Genomic DNA, 21,507 nt, shown 5'->3' with positions numbered 1-21,507 from the left:
CCTATGCCGTATTGTACTCCAGTGAGCCTCGTCGTGTGTGCATCTGCTGCATGTCCCTTCGTTTTGCAAGTACCACATTTATTGAATTTTTTAGTTACGATGGCAACATCACTACAAGTTGTCTGTGAAGTAGGGTGCACTCAAGCAGTTTCCGTGGTGTAGCGGTTATCACGTCTGCCTAACACGCAGAAGGTCCCCGGTTCGATCCCGGGCGGAAACACTTTTTCATCACTTTAAGCAAGACTTACTAACATGCATCTGCTACCATCTGTACCCGAAACCTTCGTAATTGCCTTCATGCGTCGGACCAGTGTGTCAATTGCTCACATCAAATAAGAAATTCATTTGATATTGGCGGCGAGCTTTTTGCGCTGACTCAGCCACTGACGTGCGATCAGTTTGCACAAAACGCTAGGGCTCGTCCGGGATTTGAACCCGGGACCTCCTGCACCCTAAGCAGGAATCATACCCCCTAGACCAATGAGCCCTGTGGCACGTCGAATGCCAGTTATTCCAGTCCCTCGATGTCTTCCAGGGTGCTCTGGAAGTCTCGTTTAGGCTGGCGGGATGGGGGCGGCGCGAATTCCCGCGGTCGGCGGCCTTCCTGGGCTATTGGTACCTTCATGTAGAGGTGCCCCTGGGCTCGCACTGCCTGCTGCTGAGAAAGTGATTGCTTTTGCTGATATGACTTGCAATAACGATTGCGCGAAACGCCGCTATCTCGTTAGGGGTGCTACGGCAGACACCCTCTCGAGAACCCCGAAGACTTCTTGAGCCCTCGGCTGCGATGGGTTCCAGGCTGACAAAAGAACTGTCGTGTGTGCATTCGCGGATGAGAGAAAGGCTGAGGCAATTTCGAGTGAACAAGGATGGACTCCTCGGCTCCGTCGTTTCCGTAGTGTAGCGGTTATCACGTCTGCTTCACACGCAGAAGGTCCCCGGTTCGATCCCGGGCGGGAACAGTATTTTCCTGCCTATGCCGTATTGTACTCCAGTGAGCCTCGTCGTGTGTGCATCTGCTGCATGTCCCTTCGTTTTGCAAGTACCACATTTATTGAATTTTTTAGTTACGATGGCAACATCACTACAAGTTGTCTGTGAAGTAAGGTGCACTCAAGCAGTTTCCGTGGTGTAGCGGTTATCACGTCTGCCTAACACGCAGAGGTCCCCGGTTCGATCCCGGGCGGAAACACTTTTTCATCACTTTAAGCAAGACTTACTAACATGCATCTGCTACCATCTGTACCCGAAACCTTCGTAATTGCCTTCATGCGTCGGACCAGTGTGTCAATTGCTCACATCAAATAAGAAATTCATTTGATATTGGCGGCGAGCTTTTTGCGCTGACTCAGCCACTGACGTGCGATCAGTTTGCACAAAGCGCTAGGGCTCGTCCGGGATTTGAACCCGGGACCTCCTGCACCCTAAGCAGGAATCATACCCCTAGACCAACGAGCCCTGTGGCACGTCGAATGCCAGTTATTCCAGTCCCTCGATGTCTTCCAGGGTGCTCTGGAAGTCTCGTTTAGGCTGGCGGGATGGGGGCGACGCGAATTCCCGCGGTCGGCGGCCTTCCTGGGCTATTGGTACCTTCATGTAGTGCTGCCCCTGGGCTCGCACTGCCTGCTGCTGAGAAAGTGATTGCTTTTGCTGATATGACTTGCAATAACGACTGCGCGAAACGCCGCTATCTCGTTAGGGGTGCTACGGCAGACACCCTCTCGAGAACCCCGAAGACTTCTTGAGCCCTCGGCTGCGATGGGTTCCAGGCTGACAAAGGAACTGTCGTGTGTGCATTCGCGGATGAGAGAAAGGCTGAGGCAAGTTCGAGTGAACAAGGATGGACTCCTCGGCTCCGTCGTTTCCGTAGTGTAGCGGTTATCACGTCTGCTTCACACGCAGAAGGTCCCCGGTTCGATCCCGGGCGGGAACAGTATTTTCCTGCCTATGCCGTATTGTACTCCAGTGAGCCTCGTCGTGTGTGCATCTGCTGCATGTCCCTTCGTTTTGCAAGTACCACATTTATTGAATTTTTTAGTTACGATGGCAACATCACTACAAGTTGTCTGTGAAGTAGGGTGCACTCAAGCAGTTTCCGTGGTGTAGCGGTTATCACGTCTGCCTAACACGCAGAAGGTCCCCGGTTCGATCCCGGGCGGAAACACTTTTTCATCACTTTAAGCAAGACTTACTAACATGCATCTGCTACCATCTGTACCCGAAACCTTCGTAATTGCCTTCATGCGTCGGACCAGTGTGTCAATTGCTCACATCAAATAAGAAATTCATTTGATATTGGCGGCGAGCTTTTTGCGCTGACTCAGCCACTGACGTGCGATCAGTTTGCACAAAACGCTAGGGCTCGTCCGGGATTTGAACCCGGGACCTCCTGCACCCTAAGCAGGAATCATACCCCCTAGACCAATGAGCCCTGTGGCACGTCGAATGCCAGTTATTCCAGTCCCTCGATGTCTTCCAGGGTGCTCTGGAAGTCTCGTTTAGGCTGGCGGGATGGGGGCGGCGCGAATTCCCGCGGTCGGCGGCCTTCCTGGGCTATTGGTACCTTCATGTAGAGGTGCCCCTGGGCTCGCACTGCCTGCTGCTGAGAAAGTGATTGCTTTTGCTGATATGACTTGCAATAACGATTGCGCGAAACGCCGCTATCTCGTTAGGGGTGCTACGGCAGACACCCTCTCGAGAACCCCGAAGACTTCTTGAGCCCTCGGCTGCGATGGGTTCCAGGCTGACAAAAGAACTGTCGTGTGTGCATTCGCGGATGAGAGAAAGGCTGAGGCAATTTCGAGTGAACAAGGATGGACTCCTCGGCTCCGTCGTTTCCGTAGTGTAGCGGTTATCACGTCTGCTTCACACGCAGAAGGTCCCCGGTTCGATCCCGGGCGGGAACAGTATTTTCCTGCCTATGCCGTATTGTACTCCAGTGAGCCTCGTCGTGTGTGCATCTGCTGCATGTCCCTTCGTTTTGCAAGTACCACATTTATTGAATTTTTTAGTTACGATGGCAACATCACTACAAGTTGTCTGTGAAGTAAGGTGCACTCAAGCAGTTTCCGTGGTGTAGCGGTTATCACGTCTGCCTAACACGCAGAGGTCCCCGGTTCGATCCCGGGCGGAAACACTTTTTCATCACTTTAAGCAAGACTTACTAACATGCATCTGCTACCATCTGTACCCGAAACCTTCGTAATTGCCTTCATGCGTCGGACCAGTGTGTCAATTGCTCACATCAAATAAGAAATTCATTTGATATTGGCGGCGAGCTTTTTGCGCTGACTCAGCCACTGACGTGCGATCAGTTTGCACAAAGCGCTAGGGCTCGTCCGGGATTTGAACCCGGGACCTCCTGCACCCTAAGCAGGAATCATACCCCTAGACCAACGAGCCCTGTGGCACGTCGAATGCCAGTTATTCCAGTCCCTCGATGTCTTCCAGGGTGCTCTGGAAGTCTCGTTTAGGCTGGCGGGATGGGGGCGACGCGAATTCCCGCGGTCGGCGGCCTTCCTGGGCTATTGGTACCTTCATGTAGTGCTGCCCCTGGGCTCGCACTGCCTGCTGCTGAGAAAGTGATTGCTTTTGCTGATATGACTTGCAATAACGACTGCGCGAAACGCCGCTATCTCGTTAGGGGTGCTACGGCAGACACCCTCTCGAGAACCCCGAAGACTTCTTGAGCCCTCGGCTGCGATGGGTTCCAGGCTGACAAAAGAACTGTCGTGTGTGCATTCGCGGATGAGAGAAAGGCTGAGGCAAGTTCGAGTGAACAAGGATGGACTCCTCGGCTCCGTCGTTTCCGTAGTGTAGCGGTTATCACGTCTGCTTCACACGCAGAAGGTCCCCGGTTCGATCCCGGGCGGGAACAGTATTTTCCTGCCTATGCCGTATTGTACTCCAGTGAGCCTCGTCGTGTGTGCATCTGCTGCATGTCCCTTCGTTTTGCAAGTACCACATTTATTGAATTTTTTAGTTACGATGGCAACATCACTACAAGTTGTCTGTGAAGTAGGGTGCACTCAAGCAGTTTCCGTGGTGTAGCGGTTATCACGTCTGCCTAACACGCAGAAGGTCCCCGGTTCGATCCCGGGCGGAAACACTTCTTCATCACTTTAAGCAAGACTTACTAACATGCATCTGCTACCATCTGTACCCGAAACCTTCGTAATTGCCTTCATGCGTCGGACCAGTGTGTCAATTGCTCACATCAAATAAGAAATTCATTTGATATTGGCGGCGAGCTTTTTGCGCTGACTCAGCCACTGACGTGCGATCAGTTTGCACAAAACGCTAGGGCTCGTCCGGGATTTGAACCCGGGACCTCCTGCACCCTAAGCAGGAATCATACCCCCTAGACCAATGAGCCCTGTGGCACGTCGAATGCCAGTTATTCCAGTCCCTCGATGTCTTCCAGGGTGCTCTGGAAGTCTCGTTTAGGCTGGCGGGATGGGGGCGACGCGAATTCCCGCGGTCGGCGGCCTTCCTGGGCTATTGGTACCTTCATGTAGTGCTGCCCCTGGGCTCGCACTGCCTGCTGCTGAGAAAGTGATTGCTTTTGCTGATATGACTTGCAATAACGACTGCGCGAAACGCCGCTATCTCGTTAGGGGTGCTACGGCAGACACCCTCTCGAGAACCCCGAAGACTTCTTGAGCCCTCGGCTGCGATGGGTTCCAGGCTGACAAAAGAACTGTCGTGTGTGCATTCGCGGATGAGAGAAAGGCTGAGGCAATTTCGAGTGAACAAGGATGGACTCCTCGGCTCCGTCGTTTCCGTAGTGTAGCGGTTATCACGTCTGCTTCACACGCAGAAGGTCCCCGGTTCGATCCCGGGCGGGAACAGTATTTTCCTGCCTATGCCGTATTGTACTCCAGTGAGCCTCGTCGTGTGTGCATCTGCTGCATGTCCCTTCGTTTTGCAAGTACCACATTTATTGAATTTTTTAGTTACGATGGCAACATCACTACAAGTTGTCTGTGAAGTAAGGTGCACTCAAGCAGTTTCCGTGGTGTAGCGGTTATCACGTCTGCCTAACACGCAGAGGTCCCCGGTTCGATCCCGGGCGGAAACACTTTTTCATCACTTTAAGCAAGACTTACTAACATGCATCTGCTACCATCTGTACCCGAAACCTTCGTAATTGCCTTCATGCGTCGGACCAGTGTGTCAATTGCTCACATCAAATAAGAAATTCATTTGATATTGGCGGCGAGCTTTTTGCGCTGACTCAGCCACTGACGTGCAATCAGTTTGCACAAAGCGCTAGGGCTCGTCCGGGATTTGAACCCGGGACCTCCTGCACCCTAAGCAGGAATCATACCCCTAGACCAACGAGCCCTGTGGCACGTCGAATGCCAGTTATTCCAGTCCCTCGATGTCTTCCAGGGTGCTCTGGAAGTCTCGTTTAGGCTGGCGGGATGGGGGCGACGCGAATTCCCGCGGTCGGCGGCCTTCCTGGGCTATTGGTACCTTCATGTAGTGCTGCCCCTGGGCTCGCACTGCCTGCTGCTGAGAAAGTGATTGCTTTTGCTGATATGACTTGCAATAACGACTGCGCGAAACGCCGCTATCTCGTTAGGGGTGCTACGGCAGACACCCTCTCGAGAACCCCGAAGACTTCTTGAGCCCTCGGCTGCGATGGGTTCCAGGCTGACAAAAGAACTGTCGTGTGTGCATTCGCGGATGAGAGAAAGGCTGAGGCAAGTTCGAGTGAACAAGGATGGACTCCTCGGCTCCGTCGTTTCCGTAGTGTAGCGGTTATCACGTCTGCTTCACACGCAGAAGGTCCCCGGTTCGATCCCGGGCGGGAACAGTATTTTCCTGCCTATGCCGTATTGTACTCCAGTGAGCCTCGTCGTGTGTGCATCTGCTGCATGTCCCTTCGTTTTGCAAGTACCACATTTATTGAATTTTTTAGTTACGATGGCAACATCACTACAAGTTGTCTGTGAAGTAGGGTGCACTCAAGCAGTTTCCGTGGTGTAGCGGTTATCACGTCTGCCTAACACGCAGAAGGTCCCCGGTTCGATCCCGGGCGGAAACACTTTTTCATCACTTTAAGCAAGACTTACTAACATGCATCTGCTACCATCTGTACCCGAAACCTTCGTAATTGCCTTCATGCGTCGGACCAGTGTGTCAATTGCTCACATCAAATAAGAAATTCATTTGATATTGGCGGCGAGCTTTTTGCGCTGACTCAGCCACTGACGTGCGATCAGTTTGCACAAAACGCTAGGGCTCGTCCGGGATTTGAACCCGGGACCTCCTGCACCCTAAGCAGGAATCATACCCCCTAGACCAATGAGCCCTGTGGCACGTCGAATGCCAGTTATTCCAGTCCCTCGATGTCTTCCAGGGTGCTCTGGAAGTCTCGTTTAGGCTGGCGGGATGGGGGCGGCGCGAATTCCCGCGGTCGGCGGCCTTCCTGGGCTATTGGTACCTTCATGTAGAGGTGCCCCTGGGCTCGCACTGCCTGCTGCTGAGAAAGTGATTGCTTTTGCTGATATGACTTGCAATAACGATTGCGCGAAACGCCGCTATCTCGTTAGGGGTGCTACGGCAGACACCCTCTCGAGAACCCCGAAGACTTCTTGAGCCCTCGGCTGCGATGGGTTCCAGGCTGACAAAAGAACTGTCGTGTGTGCATTCGCGGATGAGAGAAAGGCTGAGGCAATTTCGAGTGAACAAGGATGGACTCCTCGGCTCCGTCGTTTCCGTAGTGTAGCGGTTATCACGTCTGCTTCACACGCAGAAGGTCCCCGGTTCGATCCCGGGCGGGAACAGTATTTTCCTGCCTATGCCGTATTGTACTCCAGTGAGCCTCGTCGTGTGTGCATCTGCTGCATGTCCCTTCGTTTTGCAAGTACCACATTTATTGAATTTTTTAGTTACGATGGCAACATCACTACAAGTTGTCTGTGAAGTAAGGTGCACTCAAGCAGTTTCCGTGGTGTAGCGGTTATCACGTCTGCCTAACACGCAGAGGTCCCCGGTTCGATCCCGGGCGGAAACACTTTTTCATCACTTTAAGCAAGACTTACTAACATGCATCTGCTACCATCTGTACCCGAAACCTTCGTAATTGCCTTCATGCGTCGGACCAGTGTGTCAATTGCTCACATCAAATAAGAAATTCATTTGATATTGGCGGCGAGCTTTTTGCGCTGACTCAGCCACTGACGTGCGATCAGTTTGCACAAAGCGCTAGGGCTCGTCCGGGATTTGAACCCGGGACCTCCTGCACCCTAAGCAGGAATCATACCCCTAGACCAACGAGCCCTGTGGCACGTCGAATGCCAGTTATTCCAGTCCCTCGATGTCTTCCAGGGTGCTCTGGAAGTCTCGTTTAGGCTGGCGGGATGGGGGCGACGCGAATTCCCGCGGTCGGCGGCCTTCCTGGGCTATTGGTACCTTCATGTAGTGCTGCCCCTGGGCTCGCACTGCCTGCTGCTGAGAAAGTGATTGCTTTTGCTGATATGACTTGCAATAACGACTGCGCGAAACGCCGCTATCTCGTTAGGGGTGCTACGGCAGACACCCTCTCGAGAACCCCGAAGACTTCTTGAGCCCTCGGCTGCGATGGGTTCCAGGCTGACAAAGGAACTGTCGTGTGTGCATTCGCGGATGAGAGAAAGGCTGAGGCAAGTTCGAGTGAACAAGGATGGACTCCTCGGCTCCGTCGTTTCCGTAGTGTAGCGGTTATCACGTCTGCTTCACACGCAGAAGGTCCCCGGTTCGATCCCGGGCGGGAACAGTATTTTCCTGCCTATGCCGTATTGTACTCCAGTGAGCCTCGTCGTGTGTGCATCTGCTGCATGTCCCTTCGTTTTGCAAGTACCACATTTATTGAATTTTTTAGTTACGATGGCAACATCACTACAAGTTGTCTGTGAAGTAGGGTGCACTCAAGCAGTTTCCGTGGTGTAGCGGTTATCACGTCTGCCTAACACGCAGAAGGTCCCCGGTTCGATCCCGGGCGGAAACACTTTTTCATCACTTTAAGCAAGACTTACTAACATGCATCTGCTACCATCTGTACCCGAAACCTTCGTAATTGCCTTCATGCGTCGGACCAGTGTGTCAATTGCTCACATCAAATAAGAAATTCATTTGATATTGGCGGCGAGCTTTTTGCGCTGACTCAGCCACTGACGTGCGATCAGTTTGCACAAAACGCTAGGGCTCGTCCGGGATTTGAACCCGGGACCTCCTGCACCCTAAGCAGGAATCATACCCCCTAGACCAATGAGCCCTGTGGCACGTCGAATGCCAGTTATTCCAGTCCCTCGATGTCTTCCAGGGTGCTCTGGAAGTCTCGTTTAGGCTGGCGGGATGGGGGCGGCGCGAATTCCCGCGGTCGGCGGCCTTCCTGGGCTATTGGTACCTTCATGTAGAGGTGCCCCTGGGCTCGCACTGCCTGCTGCTGAGAAAGTGATTGCTTTTGCTGATATGACTTGCAATAACGATTGCGCGAAACGCCGCTATCTCGTTAGGGGTGCTACGGCAGACACCCTCTCGAGAACCCCGAAGACTTCTTGAGCCCTCGGCTGCGATGGGTTCCAGGCTGACAAAAGAACTGTCGTGTGTGCATTCGCGGATGAGAGAAAGGCTGAGGCAATTTCGAGTGAACAAGGATGGACTCCTCGGCTCCGTCGTTTCCGTAGTGTAGCGGTTATCACGTCTGCTTCACACGCAGAAGGTCCCCGGTTCGATCCCGGGCGGGAACAGTATTTTCCTGCCTATGCCGTATTGTACTCCAGTGAGCCTCGTCGTGTGTGCATCTGCTGCATGTCCCTTCGTTTTGCAAGTACCACATTTATTGAATTTTTTAGTTACGATGGCAACATCACTACAAGTTGTCTGTGAAGTAAGGTGCACTCAAGCAGTTTCCGTGGTGTAGCGGTTATCACGTCTGCCTAACACGCAGAGGTCCCCGGTTCGATCCCGGGCGGAAACACTTTTTCATCACTTTAAGCAAGACTTACTAACATGCATCTGCTACCATCTGTACCCGAAACCTTCGTAATTGCCTTCATGCGTCGGACCAGTGTGTCAATTGCTCACATCAAATAAGAAATTCATTTGATATTGGCGGCGAGCTTTTTGCGCTGACTCAGCCACTGACGTGCGATCAGTTTGCACAAAGCGCTAGGGCTCGTCCGGGATTTGAACCCGGGACCTCCTGCACCCTAAGCAGGAATCATACCCCTAGACCAACGAGCCCTGTGGCACGTCGAATGCCAGTTATTCCAGTCCCTCGATGTCTTCCAGGGTGCTCTGGAAGTCTCGTTTAGGCTGGCGGGATGGGGGCGACGCGAATTCCCGCGGTCGGCGGCCTTCCTGGGCTATTGGTACCTTCATGTAGTGCTGCCCCTGGGCTCGCACTGCCTGCTGCTGAGAAAGTGATTGCTTTTGCTGATATGACTTGCAATAACGACTGCGCGAAACGCCGCTATCTCGTTAGGGGTGCTACGGCAGACACCCTCTCGAGAACCCCGAAGACTTCTTGAGCCCTCGGCTGCGATGGGTTCCAGGCTGACAAAAGAACTGTCGTGTGTGCATTCGCGGATGAGAGAAAGGCTGAGGCAAGTTCGAGTGAACAAGGATGGACTCCTCGGCTCCGTCGTTTCCGTAGTGTAGCGGTTATCACGTCTGCTTCACACGCAGAAGGTCCCCGGTTCGATCCCGGGCGGGAACAGTATTTTCCTGCCTATGCCGTATTGTACTCCAGTGAGCCTCGTCGTGTGTGCATCTGCTGCATGTCCCTTCGTTTTGCAAGTACCACATTTATTGAATTTTTTAGTTACGATGGCAACATCACTACAAGTTGTCTGTGAAGTAGGGTGCACTCAAGCAGTTTCCGTGGTGTAGCGGTTATCACGTCTGCCTAACACGCAGAAGGTCCCCGGTTCGATCCCGGGCGGAAACACTTCTTCATCACTTTAAGCAAGACTTACTAACATGCATCTGCTACCATCTGTACCCGAAACCTTCGTAATTGCCTTCATGCGTCGGACCAGTGTGTCAATTGCTCACATCAAATAAGAAATTCATTTGATATTGGCGGCGAGCTTTTTGCGCTGACTCAGCCACTGACGTGCGATCAGTTTGCACAAAACGCTAGGGCTCGTCCGGGATTTGAACCCGGGACCTCCTGCACCCTAAGCAGGAATCATACCCCCTAGACCAATGAGCCCTGTGGCACGTCGAATGCCAGTTATTCCAGTCCCTCGATGTCTTCCAGGGTGCTCTGGAAGTCTCGTTTAGGCTGGCGGGATGGGGGCGACGCGAATTCCCGCGGTCGGCGGCCTTCCTGGGCTATTGGTACCTTCATGTAGTGCTGCCCCTGGGCTCGCACTGCCTGCTGCTGAGAAAGTGATTGCTTTTGCTGATATGACTTGCAATAACGACTGCGCGAAACGCCGCTATCTCGTTAGGGGTGCTACGGCAGACACCCTCTCGAGAACCCCGAAGACTTCTTGAGCCCTCGGCTGCGATGGGTTCCAGGCTGACAAAAGAACTGTCGTGTGTGCATTCGCGGATGAGAGAAAGGCTGAGGCAAGTTCGAGTGAACAAGGATGGACTCCTCGGCTGCGTCGTTTCCGTAGTGTAGCGGTTATCACGTCTGCTTCACACGCAGAAGGTCCCCGGTTCGATCCCGGGCGGGAACAGTATTTTCCTGCCTATGCCGTATTGTACTCCAGTGAGCCTCGTCGTGTGTGCATCTGCTGCATGTCCCTTCGTTTTGCAAGTACCACATTTATTGAATTTTTTAGTTACGATGGCAACATCACTACAAGTTGTCTGTGAAGTAAGGTGCACTCAAGCAGTTTCCGTGGTGTAGCGGTTATCACGTATGCCTAACACGCAGAAGGTCCCCGGTTCGATCCTGGGCGGAAACACTTTTTCATCACTTTAAGCAAGACTTACTAACATGCATCTGCTACCATCTGTACCCGAAACCTTCGTAATTGCCTTCATGCGTCGGACCAGTGTGTCAATTGCTCACATCAAATAAGAAATTCATTTGATATTGGCGGCGAGCTTTTTGCGCTGACTCAGCCACTGACGTGCGATCAGTTTGCACAAAACGCTAGGGCTCGTCCGGGATTTGAACCCGGGACCTCCTGCACCCTAAGCAGGAATCATACCCCTAGACCAACGAGCCCTGTGGCACGTCGAATGCCAGTTATTCCAGTCCCTCGATGTCTTCCAGGGTGCTCTGGAAGTCTCGTTTAGGCTGGCGGGATGGGGGCGTCGCGAATTCCCGCCGTCGGCGGCCTTCCTGGGCTATTGGTACCTTCATGTAGTGCTGCCCCTGGGCTCGCACTGCCTGCTGCTGAGAAAGTGATTGCTTTTGCTGATATGACTTGCAATAACGATTGCGCGAAACGCCGCTATCTCGTTAGGGGTGCTACGGCAGACACCCTCTCGAGAACCCCGAAGACTTCTTGAGCCCTCGGCTGCGATGGGTTCCAGGCTGACAAAAGAACTGTCGTGTGTGCATTCGCGGATGAGAGAAAGGCTGAGGCAAGTTCGAGTGAACAAGGATGGACTCCTCGGCTCCGTCGTTTCCGTAGTGTAGCGGTTATCACGTCTGCTTCACACGCAGAAGGTCCCCGGTTCGATCCCGGGCGGGAACAGTATTTTCCTGCCTATGCCGTATTGTACTCCAGTGAGCCTCGTCGTGTGTGCATCTGCTGCATGTCCCTTCGTTTTGCAAGTACCACATTTATTGAATTTTTTAGTTACGATGGCAACATCACTACAAGTTGTCTGTGAAGTAAGGTGCACTCAAGCAGTTTCCGTGGTGTAGCGGTTATCACGTCTGCCTAACACGCAGAAGGTCCCCGGTTCGATCCCGGGCGGAAACACTTTTTCATCACTTTAAGCAAGACTTACTAACATGCATCTGCTACCATCTGTACCCGAAACCTTCGTAATTGCCTTCATGCGTCGGACCAGAGTGTCAATTGCTCACATCAAATAAGAAATTCATTTGACATTGGTGGCGAGCTTTTTGCGCTGACTCAGCCACTGACGTGCGATCAGTTTGCACAAAACGCTAGGGCTCGTCCGGGATTTGAACCCGGGACCTCCTGCACCCTAAGCAGGAATCATACCCCTAGACCAACGAGCCCTGTGGCACGTCGAATGCCAGTTATTCCAGTCCCTCGATGTCTTCCAGGGTGCTCTGGAAGTCTCGTTTAGGCTGGCGGGATGGGGGCGACGCGAATTCCCGCGGTCGGCGGCCTTCCTGGGCTATTGGTACCTTCATGTAGTGCTGCCCCTGGGCTCGCACTGCCTGCTGCTGAGAAAGTGATTGCTTTTGCTGATATGACTTGCAATAACGACTGCGCGAAACGCCGCTATCTCGTTAGGGGTGCTACGGCAGACACCCTCTCGAGAACCCCGAAGACTTCTTGAGCCCTCGGCTGCGATGGGTTCCAGGCTGACAAAAGAACTGTCGTGTGTGCATTCGCGGATGAGAGAAAGGCTGAGGCAATTTCGAGTGAACAAGGATGGACTCCTCGGCTCCGTCGTTTCCGTAGTGTAGCGGTTATCACGTCTGCTTCACACGCAGAAGGTCCCCGGTTCGATCCCGGGCGGGAACAGTATTTTCCTGCCTATGCCGTATTGTACTCCAGTGAGCCTCGTCGTGTGTGCATCTGCTGCATGTCCCTTCGTTTTGCAAGTACCACATTTATTGAATTTTTTAGTTACGATGGCAACATCACTACAAGTTGTCTGTGAAGTAAGGTGCACTCAAGCAGTTTCCGTGGTGTAGCGGTTATCACGTCTGCCTAACACGCAGAGGTCCCCGGTTCGATCCCGGGCGGAAACACTTTTTCATCACTTTAAGCAAGACTTACTAACATGCATCTGCTACCATCTGTACCCGAAACCTTCGTAATTGCCTTCATGCGTCGGACCAGTGTGTCAATTGCTCACATCAAATAAGAAATTCATTTGATATTGGCGGCGAGCTTTTTGCGCTGACTCAGCCACTGACGTGCGATCAGTTTGCACAAAGCGCTAGGGCTCGTCCGGGATTTGAACCCGGGACCTCCTGCACCCTAAGCAGGAATCATACCCCTAGACCAACGAGCCCTGTGGCACGTCGAATGCCAGTTATTCCAGTCCCTCGATGTCTTCCAGGGTGCTCTGGAAGTCTCGTTTAGGCTGGCGGGATGGGGGCGACGCGAATTCCCGCGGTCGGCGGCCTTCCTGGGCTATTGGTACCTTCATGTAGTGCTGCCCCTGGGCTCGCACTGCCTGCTGCTGAGAAAGTGATTGCTTTTGCTGATATGACTTGCAATAACGACTGCGCGAAACGCCGCTATCTCGTTAGGGGTGCTACGGCAGACACCCTCTCGAGAACCCCGAAGACTTCTTGAGCCCTCGGCTGCGATGGGTTCCAGGCTGACAAAAGAACTGTCGTGTGTGCATTCGCGGATGAGAGAAAGGCTGAGGCAAGTTCGAGTGAACAAGGATGGACTCCTCGGCTCCGTCGTTTCCGTAGTGTAGCGGTTATCACGTCTGCTTCACACGCAGAAGGTCCCCGGTTCGATCCCGGGCGGGAACAGTATTTTCCTGCCTATGCCGTATTGTACTCCAGTGAGCCTCGTCGTGTGTGCATCTGCTGCATGTCCCTTCGTTTTGCAAGTACCACATTTATTGAATTTTTTAGTTACGATGGCAACATCACTACAAGTTGTCTGTGAAGTAAGGTGCACTCAAGCAGTTTCCGTGGTGTAGCGGTTATCACGTCTGCCTAACACGCAGAAGGTCCCCGGTTCGATCCTGGGCGGAAACACTTTTTCATCACTTTAAGCAAGACTTACTAACATGCATCTGCTACCATCTGTACCCGAAACCTTCGTAATTGCCTTCATGCGTCGGACCAGTGTGTCAATTGCTCACATCAAATAAGAAATTCATTTGATATTGGCGGCGAGCTTTTTGCGCTGACTCAGCCACTGACGTGCGATCAGTTTGCACAAAACGCTAGGGCTCGTCCGGGATTTGAACCCGGGACCTCCTGCACCCTAAGCAGGAATCATACCCCTAGACCAACGAGCCCTGTGGCACGTCGAATGCCAGTTATTCCAGTCCCTCGATGTCTTCCAGGGTGCTCTGGAAGTCTCGTTTAGGCTGGCGGGATGGGGGCGGCGCGAATTCCCGCGGTCGGCGGCCTTCCTGGGCTATTGGTACCTTCATGTAGAGGTGCCCCTGGGCTCGCACTGCCTGCTGCTGAGAAAGTGATTGCTTTTGCTGATATGACTTGCAATAACGATTGCGCGAAACGCCGCTATCTCGTTAGGGGTGCTACGGCAGACACCCTCTCGAGAACCCCGAAGACTTCTTGAGCCCTCGGCTGCGATGGGTTCCAGGCTGACAAAAGAACTGTCGTGTGTGCATTCGCGGATGAGAGAAAGGCTGAGGCAAGTTCGAGTGAACAAGGATGGACTCCTCGGCTCCGTCGTTTCCGTAGTGTAGCGGTTATCACGTCTGCTTCACACGCAGAAGGTCCCCGGTTCGATCCCGGGCGGGAACAGTATTTTCCTGCCTATGCCGTATTGTACTCCAGTGAGCCTCGTCGTGTGTGCATCTGCTGCATGTCCCTTCGTTTTGCAAGTACCACATTTATTGAATTTTTTAGTTACGATGGCAACATCACTACAAGTTGTCTGTGAAGTAAGGTGCACTCAAGCAGTTTCCGTGGTGTAGCGGTTATCACGTCTGCCTAACACGCAGAAGGTCCCCGGTTCGATCCCGGGCGGAAACACTTTTTCATCACTTTAAGCAAGACTTACTAACATGCATCTGCTACCATCTGTACCCGAAACCTTCGTAATTGCCTTCATGCGTCGGACCAGTGTGTCAATTGCTCACATCAAATAAGAAATTCATTTGATATTGGCGGCGAGCTTTTTGCGCTGACTCAGCCACTGACGTGCGATCAGTTTGCACAAAACGCTAGGGCTCGTCCGGGATTTGAACCCGGGACCTCCTGCACCCTAAGCAGGAATCATACCCCTAGACCAATGAGCCCTGTGGCACGTCGACTGCCAGTTATTCCAGTCCCTCGATGTCTTCCAGGGTGCTCTGGAAGTCTCGTTTAGGCTGGCGGGATGGGGGCGGCGCGAATTCCCGCGGTCGGCGGCCTTCCTGGGCTATTGGTACCTTCATGTAGAGGTGCCCCTGGGCTCGCACTGCCTGCTGCTGAGAAAGTGATTACTTTTGCTGATATGACTTGCAATAACGATTGCGCGAAACGCCGCTATCTCGTTAGGGGTGCTACGGCAGACACCCTCTCGAGAACCCCGAAGACTTCTTGAGCCCTCGGCTGCGATGGGTTCCAGGCTGACAAAAGAACTGTCGTGTGTGCATTCGCGGATGAGAGAAAGGCTGAGGCAAGTTCGAGTGAACAAGGATGGACTCCTCGGCTCCGTCGTTTCCGTAGTGTAGCGGTTATCACGTCTGCTTCACACGCAGAAGGTCCCCGGTTCGATCCCGGGCGGGAACAGTATTTTCCTGCCTATGCCGTATTGTACTCCAGTGAGCCTCGTCGTGTGTGCATCTGCTGCATGTCCCTTCGTTTTGCAAGTACCACATTTATTGAATTTTTTAGTTACGATGGCAACATCACTACAAGTTGTCTGTGAAGTAAGGTGCACTCAAGCAGTTTCCGTGGTGTAGCGGTTATCACGTCTGCCTAACACGCAGAAGGTCCCCGGTTCGATCCCGGGCGGAAACACTTTTTCATCACTTTAAGCAAGACTTACTAACATGCATCTGCTACCATCTGTACCCGAAACCTTCGTAATTGCCTTCATGCGTCGGACCAGTGTGTCAATTGCTCACATCAAATAAGAAATTCATTTGATATTGGCGGCGAGCTTTTTGCGCTGACTCAGCCACTGACGTGCGATCAGTTTGCACAAAACGCTAGGGCTCCTCCGGGATTTGAACCCGGGACCTCCTGCACCCTAAGCAGGAATCATACCCCCTAGACCAATGAGCCCTGTGGCACGTCGAATGCCAGTTATTCCAGTCCCTCGATGTCTTCCAGGTTGCTCTGGAAGTCTCGTTTAGGCTGGCGGGATGGGGGCGGCGCGAATTCCCGCGGTCGGCGGCCTTCCTGGGCTATTGGTACCTTCATGTAGAGGTGCCCCTGGGCTCGCACTGCCTGCTGCTGAGAAAGTGATTGCTTTTGCTGATATGACTTGCAATAACGATTGCGCGAAACGCCGCTATCTCGTTAGGGGTGCTACGGCAGACACCCTCTCGAGAACCCCGAAGACTTCTTGAGCCCTCGGCTGCGATGGGTTCCAGGCTGACAAAAGAACTGTCGTGTGTGCATTCGCGGATGAGAGAAAGGCTGAGGCAAGTTCGAGTGAACAAGGATGGACTCCTCGGCTCCGTCGTTTCCGTAGTGTAGCGGTTATCACGTCTGCTTCACACGCAGAAGGTCCCCGGTTCGATCCCGGGCGGGAACAGTATTTTCCTGCCTATGCCGTATTGTACTCCAGTGAGCCTCGTCGTGTGTGCATCTGCTGCATGTCCCTTCGTTTTGCAAGTACCACATTTATTGAATTTTTTAGTTACGATGGCAACATCACTACAAGTTGTCTGTGAAGTAAGGTGCACTCAAGCAGTTTCCGTGGTGTAGCGGTTATCACGTCTGCCTAACACGCAGAAGGTCCCCGGTTCTATCCCGGGCGGAAACACTTTTTCATCACTTTAAGCAAGACTTACTAACATGCATCTGCTACCATCTGTACCCGAAACCTTCGTAATTGCCTTCATGCGTCGGACCAGTGTGTCAATTGCTCACATCAAATAAGAAATTCATTTGATATTGGCGGCGAGCTTTTTGCGCTGACTCAGCCACTGACGTGCGATCAGTTTGCACAAAACGCTAGGGCTCGTCCGGGATTTGAACCCGGGACCTCCTGCACCCTAAGCAGGAATCATACCCCTAGACCAACGAGCCCTGTGGCACGTCGAATGCCAGTTATTCCAGTCCCTCGATGTCTTCCAGGGTGCTCTGGAAGTCTCGTTTAGGCTGGCGGGATGGGGGCGGCGCGAATTCCCGCGGTCGGCGGCCTTCCTGGGCTATTGGTACCTTCATTTAGAGGTGCCCCTGGGCTCGCACTGCCTGCTGCTGAGAAAGTGATTGCTTTTGCTGATATGACTTGCAATAACGATTGCGCGAAACGCCGCTATCTCGTTAGGGGTGCTACGGCAGACACCCTCTCGAGAACCCCGAAGACTTCTTGAGCCCTCGGCTGCGATGGGTTCCAGGCTGACAAAAGAACTGTCGTGTGTGCATTCGCGGATGAGAGAAAGGCTGAGGCAAGTTCGAGTGAACAAGGATGGACTCCTCGGCTCCGTCGTTTCCGTAGTGTAGCGGTTATCACGTCTGCTTCACACGCAGAAGGTCCCCGGTTCGATCCCGGGCGGGAACAGTATTTTCCTGCCTATGCCGTATTGTACTCCAGTGAGCCTCGTCGTGTGTGCATCTGCTGCATGTCCCTTCGTTTTGCAAGTACCACATTTATTGAATTTTTTAGTTACGATGGCAACATCACTACAAGTTGTCTGTGAAGTAAGGTGCACTCAAGCAGTTTCCGTGGTGTAGCGGTTATCACGTCTGCCTAACACGCAGAAGGTCCCCGGTTCGATCCCGGGCGGAAACACTTTTTCATCACTTTAAGCAAGACTTACTAACATGCATCTGCTACCATCTGTACCCGAAACCTTCGTAATTGCCTTCATGCGTCGGACCAGAGTGTCAATTGCTCACATCAAATAAGAAATTCATTTGACATTGGTGGCGAGCTTTTTGCGCTGACTCAGCCACTGACGTGCGATCAGTTTGCACAAAACGCTAGGGCTCGTCCGGGATTTGAACCCGGGACCTCCTGCACCCTAAGCAGGAATCATACCCCTAGACCAACGAGCCCTGTGGCACGTCGAATGCCAGTTATTCCAGTCCCTCGATGTCTTCCAGGGTGCTCTGGAAGTCTCGTTTAGGCTGGCGGGATGGGGGCGACGCGAATTCCCGCGGTCGGCGGCCTTCCTGGGCTATTGGTACCTTCATGTAGTGCTGCCCCTGGGCTCGCACTGCCTGCTGCTGAGAAAGTGATTGCTTTTGCTGATATGACTTGCAATAACGACTGCGCGAAACGCCGCTATCTCGTTAGGGGTGCTACGGCAGACACCCTCTCGAGAACCCCGAAGACTTCTTGAGCCCTCGGCTGCGATGGGTTCCAGGCTGACAAAAGAACTGTCGTGTGTGCATTCGCGGATGAGAGAAAGGCTGAGGCAATTTCGAGTGAACAAGGATGGACTCCTCGGCTCCGTCGTTTCCGTAGTGTAGCGGTTATCACGTCTGCTTCACACGCAGAAGGTCCCCGGTTCGATCCCGGGCGGGAACAGTATTTTCCTGCCTATGCCGTATTGTACTCCAGTGAGCCTCGTCGTGTGTGCATCTGCTGCATGTCCCTTCGTTTTGCAAGTACCACATTTATTGAATTTTTTAGTTACGATGGCAACATCACTACAAGTTGTCTGTGAAGTAAGGTGCACTCAAGCAGTTTCCGTGGTGTAGCGGTTATCACGTCTGCCTAACACGCAGAGGTCCCCGGTTCGATCCCGGGCGGAAACACTTTTTCATCACTTTAAGCAAGACTTACTAACATGCATCTGCTACCATCTGTACCCGAAACCTTCGTAATTGCCTTCATGCGTCGGACCAGTGTGTCAATTGCTCACATCAAATAAGAAATTCATTTGATATTGGCGGCGAGCTTTTTGCGCTGACTCATCCACTGACGTGCGATCAGTTTGCACAAAGCGCTAGGGCTCGTCCGGGATTTGAACCCGGGACCTCCTGCACCCTAAGCAGGAATCATACCCCTAGACCAACGAGCCCTGTGGCACGTCGAATGCCAGTTATTCCAGTCCCTCGATGTCTTCCAGGGTGCTCTGGAAGTCTCGTTTAGGCTGGCGGGATGGGGGCGACGCGAATTCCCGCGGTCGGCGGCCTTCCTGGGCTATTGGTACCTTCATGTAGTGCTGCCCCTGGGCTCGCACTGCCTGCTGCTGAGAAAGTGATTGCTTTTGCTGATATGACTTGCAATAACGACTGCGCGAAACGCCGCTATCTCGTTAGGGGTGCTACGGCAGACACCCTCTCGAGAACCCCGAAGACTTCTTGAGCCCTCGGCTGCGATGGGTTCCAGGCTGACAAAAGAACTGTCGTGTGTGCATTCGCGGATGAGAGAAAGGCTGAGGCAAGTTCGAGTGAACAAGGATGGACTCCTCGGCTCCGTCGTTTCCGTAGTGTAGCGGTTATCACGTCTGCTTCACACGCAGAAGGTCCCCGGTTCGATCCCGGGCGGGAACAGTATTTTCCTGCCTATGCCGTATTGTACTCCAGTGAGCCTCGTCGTGTGTGCATCTGCTGCATGTCCCTTCGTTTTGCAAGTACCACATTTATTGAATTTTTTAGTTACGATGGCAACATCACTACAAGTTGTCTGTGAAGTAGGGTGCACTCAAGCAGTTTCCGTGGTGTAGCGGTTATCACGTCTGCCTAACACGCAGAAGGTCCCCGGTTCGATCCCGGGCGGAAACACTTTTTCATCACTTTAAGCAAGACTTACTAACATGCATCTGCTACCATCTGTACCCGAAACCTTCGTAATTGCCTTCATGCGTCGGACCAGTGTGTCAATTGCTCACATCAAATAAGAAATTCATTTGATATTGGCGGCGAGCTTTTTGCGCTGACTCAGCCACTGACGTGCGATCAGTTTGCACAAAACGCTAGGGCTCGTCCGGGATTTGAACCCGGGACCTCCTGCACCCTAAGCAGGAATCATACCCCCTAGACCAATGAGCCCTGTGGCACGTCGAATGCCAGTTATTCCAGTCCCTCGATGTCTTCCAGGGTGCTCTGGAAGTCTCGTTTAGGCTGGCGGGATGGGGGCGGCGCGAATTCCCGCGGTCGGCGGCCTTCCTGGGCTATTGGTACCTTCATGTAGAGGTGCCCCTGGGCTCGCACTGCCTGCTGCTGAGAAAGTGATTGCTTTTGCTGATATGACTTGCAATAACGATTGCGCGAAACGCCGCTATCTCGTTAGGGGTGCTACGGCAGACACCCTCTCGAGAACCCCGAAGACTTCTTGAGCCCTCGGCTGCGATGGGTTCCAGGCTGACAAAAGAACTGTCGTGTGTGCATTCGCGGATGAGAGAAAGGCTGAGGCAAGGTCGAGTGAACAAGGATGGACTCCTCGGCTCCGTCGTTTCCGTAGTGTAGCGGTTATCACGTCTGCTTCACACGCAGAAGGTCCCCGGTTCGATCCCGGGCGGGAACAGTATTTTCCTGCCTATGCCGTATTGTACTCCAGTGAGCCTCGTCGTGTGTGCATCTGCTGCATGTCCCTTCGTTTTGCAAGTACCACATTTATTGAATTTTTTAGTTACGATGGCAACATCACTACAAGTTGTCTGTGAAGTAAGGTGCACTCAAGCAGTTTCCGTGGTGTAGCGGTTATCACGTCTGCCTAACACGCAGAAGGTCCCCGGTTCGATCCCGGGCGGAAACACTTTTTCATCACTTTAAGCAAGACTTACTAACATGCATCTGCTACCATCTGTACCCGAAACCTTCGTAATTGCCTTCATGCGTCGGACCAGAGTGTCAATTGCTCACATCAAATAAGAAATTCATTTGACATTGGTGGCGAGCTTTTTGCGCTGACTCAGCCACTGACGTGCGATCAGTTTGCACAAAACGCTAGGGCTCGTCCGGGATTTGAACCAGGGACCTCCTGCACCCTAAGCAGGAATCATACCCCTAGACCAACGAGCCCTGTGGCACGTCGAATGCCAGTTATTCCAGTCCCTCGATGTCTTCCAGGGTGCTCTGGAAGTCTCGTTTAGGCTGGCGGGATGGGGGCGACGCGAATTCCCGCGGTCGGCGGCCTTCCTGGGCTATTGGTACCTTCATGTAGTGCTGCCCCTGGGCTCGCACTGCCTGCTGCTGAGAAAGTGATTGCTTTTGCTGATATGACTTGCAATAACGACTGCGCGAAACGCCGCTATCTCGTTAGGGGTGCTACGGCAGACACCCTCTCGAGAACCCCGAAGACTTCTTGAGCCCTCGGCTGCGATGGGTTCCAGGCTGACAAAAGAACTGTCGTGTGTGCATTCGCGGATGAGAGAAAGGCTGAGGCAATTTCGAGTGAACAAGGATGGACTCCTCGGCTCCGTCGTTTCCGTAGTGTAGCGGTTATCACGTCTGCTTCACACGCAGAAGGTCCCCGGTTCGATCCCGGGCGGGAACAGTATTTTCCTGCCTATGCCGTATTGTACTCCAGTGAGCCTCGTCGTGTGTGCATCTGCTGCATGTCCCTTCGTTTTGCAAGTACCACATTTATTGAATTTTTTAGTTACGATGGCAACATCACTACAAGTTGT

The 21,507-nt window shown here is 52.9% G+C and overlaps 66 non-coding genes across 66 annotated transcripts; 44 read left to right on the top strand and 22 right to left on the bottom strand.

Annotated features, from left to right (window-relative positions):
• Positions 1-147: 147 nt before the first annotated feature.
• On the top strand, positions 148-220 carry Trnav-aac (transfer RNA valine (anticodon AAC)). Its single transcript has one exon. It is a non-coding gene; the product is annotated as a tRNA-Val (tRNA).
• Positions 221-414: 194 nt separating this feature from the next.
• Trnap-agg (transfer RNA proline (anticodon AGG)) lies at positions 415-487 on the bottom strand. Its single transcript has one exon. It is a non-coding gene; the product is annotated as a tRNA-Pro (tRNA).
• Positions 488-889: 402 nt separating this feature from the next.
• Trnav-cac (transfer RNA valine (anticodon CAC)) lies at positions 890-962 on the top strand. Its single transcript has one exon. It is a non-coding gene; the product is annotated as a tRNA-Val (tRNA).
• Positions 963-1,120: 158 nt separating this feature from the next.
• Trnav-aac (transfer RNA valine (anticodon AAC)) lies at positions 1,121-1,192 on the top strand. The gene has a single exon. It is a non-coding gene; the product is annotated as a tRNA-Val (tRNA).
• Positions 1,193-1,386: 194 nt separating this feature from the next.
• On the bottom strand, positions 1,387-1,458 carry Trnap-agg (transfer RNA proline (anticodon AGG)). The gene has a single exon. It is a non-coding gene; the product is annotated as a tRNA-Pro (tRNA).
• Positions 1,459-1,860: 402 nt separating this feature from the next.
• On the top strand, positions 1,861-1,933 carry Trnav-cac (transfer RNA valine (anticodon CAC)). Its single transcript has one exon. It is a non-coding gene; the product is annotated as a tRNA-Val (tRNA).
• A 158-nt stretch (positions 1,934-2,091) lies between these two features.
• Positions 2,092-2,164, top strand: Trnav-aac (transfer RNA valine (anticodon AAC)). The gene has a single exon. It is a non-coding gene; the product is annotated as a tRNA-Val (tRNA).
• A 194-nt stretch (positions 2,165-2,358) lies between these two features.
• On the bottom strand, positions 2,359-2,431 carry Trnap-agg (transfer RNA proline (anticodon AGG)). Its single transcript has one exon. It is a non-coding gene; the product is annotated as a tRNA-Pro (tRNA).
• A 402-nt stretch (positions 2,432-2,833) lies between these two features.
• Trnav-cac (transfer RNA valine (anticodon CAC)) lies at positions 2,834-2,906 on the top strand. Its single transcript has one exon. It is a non-coding gene; the product is annotated as a tRNA-Val (tRNA).
• Positions 2,907-3,064: 158 nt separating this feature from the next.
• On the top strand, positions 3,065-3,136 carry Trnav-aac (transfer RNA valine (anticodon AAC)). The gene has a single exon. It is a non-coding gene; the product is annotated as a tRNA-Val (tRNA).
• Positions 3,137-3,330: 194 nt separating this feature from the next.
• Positions 3,331-3,402, bottom strand: Trnap-agg (transfer RNA proline (anticodon AGG)). The gene has a single exon. It is a non-coding gene; the product is annotated as a tRNA-Pro (tRNA).
• A 402-nt stretch (positions 3,403-3,804) lies between these two features.
• Positions 3,805-3,877, top strand: Trnav-cac (transfer RNA valine (anticodon CAC)). The gene has a single exon. It is a non-coding gene; the product is annotated as a tRNA-Val (tRNA).
• Positions 3,878-4,035: 158 nt separating this feature from the next.
• Positions 4,036-4,108, top strand: Trnav-aac (transfer RNA valine (anticodon AAC)). The gene has a single exon. It is a non-coding gene; the product is annotated as a tRNA-Val (tRNA).
• A 194-nt stretch (positions 4,109-4,302) lies between these two features.
• Positions 4,303-4,375, bottom strand: Trnap-agg (transfer RNA proline (anticodon AGG)). Its single transcript has one exon. It is a non-coding gene; the product is annotated as a tRNA-Pro (tRNA).
• Positions 4,376-4,777: 402 nt separating this feature from the next.
• On the top strand, positions 4,778-4,850 carry Trnav-cac (transfer RNA valine (anticodon CAC)). Its single transcript has one exon. It is a non-coding gene; the product is annotated as a tRNA-Val (tRNA).
• A 158-nt stretch (positions 4,851-5,008) lies between these two features.
• Positions 5,009-5,080, top strand: Trnav-aac (transfer RNA valine (anticodon AAC)). The gene has a single exon. It is a non-coding gene; the product is annotated as a tRNA-Val (tRNA).
• Positions 5,081-5,274: 194 nt separating this feature from the next.
• Trnap-agg (transfer RNA proline (anticodon AGG)) lies at positions 5,275-5,346 on the bottom strand. Its single transcript has one exon. It is a non-coding gene; the product is annotated as a tRNA-Pro (tRNA).
• A 402-nt stretch (positions 5,347-5,748) lies between these two features.
• On the top strand, positions 5,749-5,821 carry Trnav-cac (transfer RNA valine (anticodon CAC)). The gene has a single exon. It is a non-coding gene; the product is annotated as a tRNA-Val (tRNA).
• A 158-nt stretch (positions 5,822-5,979) lies between these two features.
• Positions 5,980-6,052, top strand: Trnav-aac (transfer RNA valine (anticodon AAC)). The gene has a single exon. It is a non-coding gene; the product is annotated as a tRNA-Val (tRNA).
• A 194-nt stretch (positions 6,053-6,246) lies between these two features.
• On the bottom strand, positions 6,247-6,319 carry Trnap-agg (transfer RNA proline (anticodon AGG)). Its single transcript has one exon. It is a non-coding gene; the product is annotated as a tRNA-Pro (tRNA).
• A 402-nt stretch (positions 6,320-6,721) lies between these two features.
• Trnav-cac (transfer RNA valine (anticodon CAC)) lies at positions 6,722-6,794 on the top strand. The gene has a single exon. It is a non-coding gene; the product is annotated as a tRNA-Val (tRNA).
• Positions 6,795-6,952: 158 nt separating this feature from the next.
• Trnav-aac (transfer RNA valine (anticodon AAC)) lies at positions 6,953-7,024 on the top strand. The gene has a single exon. It is a non-coding gene; the product is annotated as a tRNA-Val (tRNA).
• A 194-nt stretch (positions 7,025-7,218) lies between these two features.
• Positions 7,219-7,290, bottom strand: Trnap-agg (transfer RNA proline (anticodon AGG)). The gene has a single exon. It is a non-coding gene; the product is annotated as a tRNA-Pro (tRNA).
• A 402-nt stretch (positions 7,291-7,692) lies between these two features.
• On the top strand, positions 7,693-7,765 carry Trnav-cac (transfer RNA valine (anticodon CAC)). Its single transcript has one exon. It is a non-coding gene; the product is annotated as a tRNA-Val (tRNA).
• A 158-nt stretch (positions 7,766-7,923) lies between these two features.
• On the top strand, positions 7,924-7,996 carry Trnav-aac (transfer RNA valine (anticodon AAC)). The gene has a single exon. It is a non-coding gene; the product is annotated as a tRNA-Val (tRNA).
• Positions 7,997-8,190: 194 nt separating this feature from the next.
• On the bottom strand, positions 8,191-8,263 carry Trnap-agg (transfer RNA proline (anticodon AGG)). Its single transcript has one exon. It is a non-coding gene; the product is annotated as a tRNA-Pro (tRNA).
• Positions 8,264-8,665: 402 nt separating this feature from the next.
• Trnav-cac (transfer RNA valine (anticodon CAC)) lies at positions 8,666-8,738 on the top strand. Its single transcript has one exon. It is a non-coding gene; the product is annotated as a tRNA-Val (tRNA).
• A 158-nt stretch (positions 8,739-8,896) lies between these two features.
• Trnav-aac (transfer RNA valine (anticodon AAC)) lies at positions 8,897-8,968 on the top strand. Its single transcript has one exon. It is a non-coding gene; the product is annotated as a tRNA-Val (tRNA).
• Positions 8,969-9,162: 194 nt separating this feature from the next.
• On the bottom strand, positions 9,163-9,234 carry Trnap-agg (transfer RNA proline (anticodon AGG)). The gene has a single exon. It is a non-coding gene; the product is annotated as a tRNA-Pro (tRNA).
• Positions 9,235-9,636: 402 nt separating this feature from the next.
• Positions 9,637-9,709, top strand: Trnav-cac (transfer RNA valine (anticodon CAC)). The gene has a single exon. It is a non-coding gene; the product is annotated as a tRNA-Val (tRNA).
• A 158-nt stretch (positions 9,710-9,867) lies between these two features.
• On the top strand, positions 9,868-9,940 carry Trnav-aac (transfer RNA valine (anticodon AAC)). Its single transcript has one exon. It is a non-coding gene; the product is annotated as a tRNA-Val (tRNA).
• Positions 9,941-10,134: 194 nt separating this feature from the next.
• On the bottom strand, positions 10,135-10,207 carry Trnap-agg (transfer RNA proline (anticodon AGG)). The gene has a single exon. It is a non-coding gene; the product is annotated as a tRNA-Pro (tRNA).
• Positions 10,208-10,609: 402 nt separating this feature from the next.
• Trnav-cac (transfer RNA valine (anticodon CAC)) lies at positions 10,610-10,682 on the top strand. The gene has a single exon. It is a non-coding gene; the product is annotated as a tRNA-Val (tRNA).
• A 158-nt stretch (positions 10,683-10,840) lies between these two features.
• Trnav-aac (transfer RNA valine (anticodon AAC)) lies at positions 10,841-10,913 on the top strand. Its single transcript has one exon. It is a non-coding gene; the product is annotated as a tRNA-Val (tRNA).
• A 194-nt stretch (positions 10,914-11,107) lies between these two features.
• On the bottom strand, positions 11,108-11,179 carry Trnap-agg (transfer RNA proline (anticodon AGG)). Its single transcript has one exon. It is a non-coding gene; the product is annotated as a tRNA-Pro (tRNA).
• Positions 11,180-11,581: 402 nt separating this feature from the next.
• On the top strand, positions 11,582-11,654 carry Trnav-cac (transfer RNA valine (anticodon CAC)). Its single transcript has one exon. It is a non-coding gene; the product is annotated as a tRNA-Val (tRNA).
• Positions 11,655-11,812: 158 nt separating this feature from the next.
• Trnav-aac (transfer RNA valine (anticodon AAC)) lies at positions 11,813-11,885 on the top strand. The gene has a single exon. It is a non-coding gene; the product is annotated as a tRNA-Val (tRNA).
• A 194-nt stretch (positions 11,886-12,079) lies between these two features.
• On the bottom strand, positions 12,080-12,151 carry Trnap-agg (transfer RNA proline (anticodon AGG)). The gene has a single exon. It is a non-coding gene; the product is annotated as a tRNA-Pro (tRNA).
• A 402-nt stretch (positions 12,152-12,553) lies between these two features.
• Trnav-cac (transfer RNA valine (anticodon CAC)) lies at positions 12,554-12,626 on the top strand. Its single transcript has one exon. It is a non-coding gene; the product is annotated as a tRNA-Val (tRNA).
• Positions 12,627-12,784: 158 nt separating this feature from the next.
• On the top strand, positions 12,785-12,856 carry Trnav-aac (transfer RNA valine (anticodon AAC)). Its single transcript has one exon. It is a non-coding gene; the product is annotated as a tRNA-Val (tRNA).
• A 194-nt stretch (positions 12,857-13,050) lies between these two features.
• On the bottom strand, positions 13,051-13,122 carry Trnap-agg (transfer RNA proline (anticodon AGG)). The gene has a single exon. It is a non-coding gene; the product is annotated as a tRNA-Pro (tRNA).
• Positions 13,123-13,524: 402 nt separating this feature from the next.
• On the top strand, positions 13,525-13,597 carry Trnav-cac (transfer RNA valine (anticodon CAC)). Its single transcript has one exon. It is a non-coding gene; the product is annotated as a tRNA-Val (tRNA).
• Positions 13,598-13,755: 158 nt separating this feature from the next.
• On the top strand, positions 13,756-13,828 carry Trnav-aac (transfer RNA valine (anticodon AAC)). The gene has a single exon. It is a non-coding gene; the product is annotated as a tRNA-Val (tRNA).
• Positions 13,829-14,022: 194 nt separating this feature from the next.
• On the bottom strand, positions 14,023-14,094 carry Trnap-agg (transfer RNA proline (anticodon AGG)). Its single transcript has one exon. It is a non-coding gene; the product is annotated as a tRNA-Pro (tRNA).
• A 402-nt stretch (positions 14,095-14,496) lies between these two features.
• Positions 14,497-14,569, top strand: Trnav-cac (transfer RNA valine (anticodon CAC)). Its single transcript has one exon. It is a non-coding gene; the product is annotated as a tRNA-Val (tRNA).
• Positions 14,570-14,727: 158 nt separating this feature from the next.
• Positions 14,728-14,800, top strand: Trnav-aac (transfer RNA valine (anticodon AAC)). The gene has a single exon. It is a non-coding gene; the product is annotated as a tRNA-Val (tRNA).
• Positions 14,801-14,994: 194 nt separating this feature from the next.
• Positions 14,995-15,066, bottom strand: Trnap-agg (transfer RNA proline (anticodon AGG)). The gene has a single exon. It is a non-coding gene; the product is annotated as a tRNA-Pro (tRNA).
• A 402-nt stretch (positions 15,067-15,468) lies between these two features.
• On the top strand, positions 15,469-15,541 carry Trnav-cac (transfer RNA valine (anticodon CAC)). Its single transcript has one exon. It is a non-coding gene; the product is annotated as a tRNA-Val (tRNA).
• Positions 15,542-15,699: 158 nt separating this feature from the next.
• On the top strand, positions 15,700-15,772 carry Trnav-aac (transfer RNA valine (anticodon AAC)). The gene has a single exon. It is a non-coding gene; the product is annotated as a tRNA-Val (tRNA).
• Positions 15,773-15,966: 194 nt separating this feature from the next.
• On the bottom strand, positions 15,967-16,039 carry Trnap-agg (transfer RNA proline (anticodon AGG)). The gene has a single exon. It is a non-coding gene; the product is annotated as a tRNA-Pro (tRNA).
• Positions 16,040-16,441: 402 nt separating this feature from the next.
• On the top strand, positions 16,442-16,514 carry Trnav-cac (transfer RNA valine (anticodon CAC)). Its single transcript has one exon. It is a non-coding gene; the product is annotated as a tRNA-Val (tRNA).
• A 158-nt stretch (positions 16,515-16,672) lies between these two features.
• On the top strand, positions 16,673-16,745 carry Trnav-aac (transfer RNA valine (anticodon AAC)). Its single transcript has one exon. It is a non-coding gene; the product is annotated as a tRNA-Val (tRNA).
• A 194-nt stretch (positions 16,746-16,939) lies between these two features.
• On the bottom strand, positions 16,940-17,011 carry Trnap-agg (transfer RNA proline (anticodon AGG)). The gene has a single exon. It is a non-coding gene; the product is annotated as a tRNA-Pro (tRNA).
• Positions 17,012-17,413: 402 nt separating this feature from the next.
• On the top strand, positions 17,414-17,486 carry Trnav-cac (transfer RNA valine (anticodon CAC)). Its single transcript has one exon. It is a non-coding gene; the product is annotated as a tRNA-Val (tRNA).
• Positions 17,487-17,644: 158 nt separating this feature from the next.
• On the top strand, positions 17,645-17,717 carry Trnav-aac (transfer RNA valine (anticodon AAC)). The gene has a single exon. It is a non-coding gene; the product is annotated as a tRNA-Val (tRNA).
• A 194-nt stretch (positions 17,718-17,911) lies between these two features.
• On the bottom strand, positions 17,912-17,983 carry Trnap-agg (transfer RNA proline (anticodon AGG)). Its single transcript has one exon. It is a non-coding gene; the product is annotated as a tRNA-Pro (tRNA).
• A 402-nt stretch (positions 17,984-18,385) lies between these two features.
• Trnav-cac (transfer RNA valine (anticodon CAC)) lies at positions 18,386-18,458 on the top strand. The gene has a single exon. It is a non-coding gene; the product is annotated as a tRNA-Val (tRNA).
• A 158-nt stretch (positions 18,459-18,616) lies between these two features.
• On the top strand, positions 18,617-18,688 carry Trnav-aac (transfer RNA valine (anticodon AAC)). Its single transcript has one exon. It is a non-coding gene; the product is annotated as a tRNA-Val (tRNA).
• Positions 18,689-18,882: 194 nt separating this feature from the next.
• On the bottom strand, positions 18,883-18,954 carry Trnap-agg (transfer RNA proline (anticodon AGG)). Its single transcript has one exon. It is a non-coding gene; the product is annotated as a tRNA-Pro (tRNA).
• Positions 18,955-19,356: 402 nt separating this feature from the next.
• Positions 19,357-19,429, top strand: Trnav-cac (transfer RNA valine (anticodon CAC)). The gene has a single exon. It is a non-coding gene; the product is annotated as a tRNA-Val (tRNA).
• Positions 19,430-19,587: 158 nt separating this feature from the next.
• On the top strand, positions 19,588-19,660 carry Trnav-aac (transfer RNA valine (anticodon AAC)). Its single transcript has one exon. It is a non-coding gene; the product is annotated as a tRNA-Val (tRNA).
• A 194-nt stretch (positions 19,661-19,854) lies between these two features.
• Positions 19,855-19,927, bottom strand: Trnap-agg (transfer RNA proline (anticodon AGG)). The gene has a single exon. It is a non-coding gene; the product is annotated as a tRNA-Pro (tRNA).
• Positions 19,928-20,329: 402 nt separating this feature from the next.
• Positions 20,330-20,402, top strand: Trnav-cac (transfer RNA valine (anticodon CAC)). Its single transcript has one exon. It is a non-coding gene; the product is annotated as a tRNA-Val (tRNA).
• Positions 20,403-20,560: 158 nt separating this feature from the next.
• Positions 20,561-20,633, top strand: Trnav-aac (transfer RNA valine (anticodon AAC)). Its single transcript has one exon. It is a non-coding gene; the product is annotated as a tRNA-Val (tRNA).
• A 194-nt stretch (positions 20,634-20,827) lies between these two features.
• Positions 20,828-20,899, bottom strand: Trnap-agg (transfer RNA proline (anticodon AGG)). The gene has a single exon. It is a non-coding gene; the product is annotated as a tRNA-Pro (tRNA).
• A 402-nt stretch (positions 20,900-21,301) lies between these two features.
• On the top strand, positions 21,302-21,374 carry Trnav-cac (transfer RNA valine (anticodon CAC)). The gene has a single exon. It is a non-coding gene; the product is annotated as a tRNA-Val (tRNA).
• The last annotated feature ends 133 nt before the right edge of the window (positions 21,375-21,507 follow it).

This window comes from Schistocerca cancellata, chromosome 2, assembly GCF_023864275.1.
Source record: "Schistocerca cancellata isolate TAMUIC-IGC-003103 chromosome 2, iqSchCanc2.1, whole genome shotgun sequence".
NCBI lineage: Eukaryota > Metazoa > Arthropoda > Insecta > Orthoptera > Acrididae > Schistocerca > Schistocerca cancellata.
This window is presented reverse-complemented; position numbering and strand designations above follow the sequence as displayed.